A 4,595-nucleotide genomic window follows, 5' to 3' on the forward strand; every position below is an offset into this window, starting at 1 on the left:
AGCAGAAAGTCCATGAAATTCTGTTATCTCCAATTAATCACCAAAAGAGCTGGAAGTGGTGCTGTGGCTCAAGTGGTAGAGTGCAAGCCTTGAGCAAAAGAATCTCAGGGATAGTGCCCAGGCCCTGTGTTCAAGCCCCTGAAGAACACACACATACACACACACACACACACACACACACACACACACACACACACACACACACACACACACACAATCTGCAAAGACTGTTTACAGAACCCTTTTATAAATCTATGGCATGAAGTTTATAAGTCAAATTACTATATCAAATGAACTTTACCTATCTGTTACAACATAGCTGCTGCTTCATTAAAACGAAATAAAACAAAGAAAAATAAACTGAGGACACCAGGTTCACATATATGTGAAACAAGGTCTCACAATGGAAAATAGAAAACAAAGAAAATTAAATGAATAACATCGGAGGAAATGGAGGCCATGAAGAAATAAGGTAGGGGAGGAAATAAGCAAGTAGCTTGAGTTGACTGGAGTTTTGATTCTCAATGCTACTTACAATCTTTCAGGCTTACTGGTCTATTTGATTCAAAAATAGATGTAAAATGACATTTTCTAAGTTTTCACAGATGTTGGGGATAGTCTAAGGGGCTGTATTCAGGTGAGTAGATAGTAGGGCTTAAAAAAAAAATCCTCTCCCACTGGGTGCTAGCGGCTCACACCTGTAATCCTAACTACTCAGGAGGCTGAGATCTGAGGATGCAGTTCGAAGCCAGCCCAGAAAGAAAGTCCATGACTCTCATCTCCAATTAACTACCCAAAGAGCTGGCAGTGGAGCTGTGGCTCATGTGGGAGAATGCTAGCCCTGAGCAAAAAAGCTCAGGGACAGCGCACAGCCGAGTTCAAACCCTAGCTCTGGAAGGCACGTACACACAAATATCCCATCTATAAGCAATGAAACCAAAAACAATCAGCAGCATGAAAGGATTGTGGCTGAAAAGAAACCTGAAAGCAGTCAGATATTCATAAAAGCTACAGTGACATGCCTATTCTGCGCAATAATCACATTTCCTTAAGCTGTCCAAGAACTGAGACTGTAACTGGCTAAAGTTCCAATCAGTGAAGGTAGCAAAGCAGGTAAGACCCACCCCCCAACATATGCAAATATGCAGACACAAGATGAACCCTAAGAGGGAATAAGGTAAGTTCAGGGTCTGGGTGCAGTGGCCGTCACAGCCACAATACAAAGAAGCATCCATTCCATGAGCCACTGCATTCCAAACCAGCCAGGTCTCCAGTGCCTGTGTGGCTTACTATTTCACAGCATCTCAGAACAATTAAATCAGAATCTAAGTAATGCCTACCCATTTGCAGATGATACAACCCGGGCTATTTACCTAAAGTTGCACATGCCTTAGACAAGGTATCTTTCATTTGTGTGTGTGTGTGTGTGTGTGTGTGTGTGTGTGAGAGAGAGAGTGTGTGTGTGTGTGTGTGTGTGTGTGTGTGTGGTGTGTTGCCAGTCCTGGGGCCTGAACTCAGGGCCTTGGGCGCTGTCCCTGAGCTTCTTTTTGCTCAAGGCTAGTACTCTACCACTTGAGCCACAGCGCCACTTCCAGCTTTTTCCTGTTTATGTGGTACCAAGGAACTGAATCCAGGGCTTCAAGCATGCTGGGCAAGCACTCTACCACAGAGCCACCTTCCCTGCCTCGCCTCCTAGTGTATTCTTTTTGTTGTTGTTGTTGGTTATTGGGCCTGGGCGCTGTCCCTCAGCTTTTCGGCTCAAGGCTAGCGCTCTACCACTTGAACCACAGTGCCACTTCCCGTTTTCTGATGATTAATTAGAGATGAATCTCACAGACTTTCCTGCCCGGGCTGCTTTGAACTGTGATCCTCAGATCTCAGCCTCCTGAGTAGCTAGGATTATAGGGGTGAGCCACCGGCTCCCGGTAGGTCGTGGGGCCTGAACTCTGGGCTTGAGCGCTGTCCCTCAGCTCTTCAGCTCAAGGCCAGCACTCTACCAATTGAGCTACAGCGCCACTTCCTGCTCTAGTGTATTCTTAGGTCAAAATAATTCCTGACCAATTTTCTCAGAAAATTCCTCTTTTTCTCTTCCTGAACACTGTTTCTTATTTTTATGTCTTTGTAAAGTCCCTGGCACAATATATCCAGGAAAAAAACGAATGACTCATAAATGTTAGGTTTAAAAGGTATATAGTAGCTGGGTGCTGGTGGCTCACACCTGTCATGCTAGCTACTCAGAAGGCTGAGATATGAGGACTGCGATTTGAACCCTGTGAAACTCTTAACTCCAATTAATCACTCAAAAAACAGAAGTGGAGCTGTGGCTCAAAGTGGTAGAGTGCTAGCCTTGAACAAAAGAGTTCAGGGACAATGCCCTGGCCCTGAGTTCAAGCCCCACAACTGACTCTCCCCCCAAAAAAGGTGTACAGTAAACTGCTGGGTGCTGGTGGTTTACACTTAGGAGGCTGAGATCTGGGGATTATGGTTCAAAGCCAACTCTGGTAGGAAAGTCCATGAAACTCTTTTCTCCAATTAACCAGCAGAAAAAGCCAGTAGAGTTGTGGCTCAAGTGGTAAAGTGCTAGCCTTAAGTGAAAAAAACTCAGGGACAGCACCCAGGCCATGAGTTCAAGCCCCATGGGCACAGAAAAGGTATATACTAAACATCGCTTTTAAAAACGAAGGTAACCCCAGCAAGAACGTGGGAGGCTCGATAATAAAATGAGAAAGCAAAACAAAATGTAAACTTTGGACTCCTCTGCCCAGTTACTTCTAGGTTTGAGGTTTAAACAAATATACCAGTTACATTGGGAGCTGTGTGACTGGGCCAGGGTGCTGGCCCTGCCTGGGCGGTTTCCAAAGGAGGGAAGGAGTAGGAGAAACGAGGTCAGGACAGAGCCAGAATTCAGACACAAACACTGCATCAACGGACAGCTGGATCAAAAGCGCACAGGCACCATTTTCTTTCCCTTAACTCACATGTTCTTGTGACCTACAATATTCAGGAAAAGGAAGAGAAGAAAAAGGGACAAGAGGATCATCCCCTCTGAACTGGTCTGCTGGTCGGATTTCTGTTGGCCTGGGAACAGAACATGGCTATCTTTAAAACAAAACGTGTATCTTGGCGAACGGTCAGGGAAAATGACTCCTGAAGCATCTGGCAGAATCCAGGCTTTGTGTGTGACACACATTTACGTCCTAGTAACCCAGAGTGAATGCACCGAGTTTGAAATCCACAGGCCCAACTGAGGAGCTAGTGGACAGCTGTGCCCAGCTCACTCTGGTGAGGTGACCAGCCCGGTGTCACACGCCACACGCCGAGGTGGCCAGCCCCGTGTCACACGCCGAGGTGGCCAGCCCCGTGTCACACGCCGAGGTGGCCAGCCCCGTGTCACACGCCGAGGCGGCCAGCCCCGTGTCCTGTGTCACACGCCGAGGCGGCCAGCCCCGTGTCACACGCCGAGGCGGCCAGCCCCGTGTCCTGTGTCACACGCCGAGGCGGCCAGCCCCGTGTCACACGCCGAGGTGGCCAGCACTGTGTCCTGTGTCACACGCGGAGGTGGCCAGCACTGTGTCCTGTGTCACACGCGGAGGTGGCCAGCCCCGTGTCACACGCCGAGGCGGCCAGCCCCGTGTCCTGTGTCACACGCCGAGGCGGCCAGCCCCGTGTCACACGCCGAGGCGGCCAGCCCCGTGTCACACGCCGAGGCGGCCAGCCCCGTGTCCTGTGTCACACGCCGAGGCGGCCAGCCCCGTGTCACACGCCGAGGTGGCCAGCACTGTGTCCTGTGTCACACGCGGAGGTGGCCAGCCCCGTGTCACACGCCGAGGTGGCCAGCCCCGTGTCACACGCCCAGGTGGCCAGCCCCGTGTCCTGTGTCACACGCCGAGGCGGCCAGCCCCGTGTCACACGCCAAGGTGGCCAGCCCCGTGTCCTGTGTCACACGCCGAGGCGGCCAGCCCCGTGTCCTGTGTCACACGCCGAGGCGGCCAGCCCCGTGTCACACGCCGAGGCGGCCAGCCCCGTGTCACACGCCGAGGTGGCCAGCCCCGTGTCACACGGCTCCGGGCGGTGTCACCTTCCTGCACACTGGGGTCGCCGCCTGCGCGCTCAGCATGTTTACTGTTATGATACAGGTGGGGTTCGGGGTCACAGACATGTTAGGGAGCGGCCACATTTCTTTGGGGACCCTGTCACCCCTCCCTCGCGCTCCCCCGGTTCCCCCACCCCGTTCCCCCAAGTTTTAGACTTTGGTAAATGTAGTGTCTGAGAACCTCGCTGCAGCCGTCCACCCTCTGTCCCCCCACATCCCCTGTCCCTCTGTACCCCACGTCCTCTGTACCCCACGTCTCCTGTCCCACCCCCGCCCGGGCGGCTCCGGGGGTCCCGGGCTCCCCGTCCGGACGGCTCCGGGGGCCCGGCTCCGGGGCCCGCCCGCTCCGGTCCCGCTGAGCGCCGCCGGGACCCGCAGGGCGGGGCGCAGGCCCTCGGCGAGCGCCGGCCCATCGACTCCCTCGGCGATGGTCCGCGCGGCCTGGCCCGCCCCCCGCCCCGCCTCCGCCGGGCGCCAGGCCGCCGAGCGCCGAGCGGCTCGA

Source organism: Dipodomys merriami, unplaced genomic scaffold (genome assembly GCF_024711535.1).
Source record: "Dipodomys merriami isolate MVZ:Mamm:240054 unplaced genomic scaffold, mDipMer1.0.p SCAF_72, whole genome shotgun sequence".
Taxonomy (NCBI): domain Eukaryota; kingdom Metazoa; phylum Chordata; class Mammalia; order Rodentia; family Heteromyidae; genus Dipodomys; species Dipodomys merriami.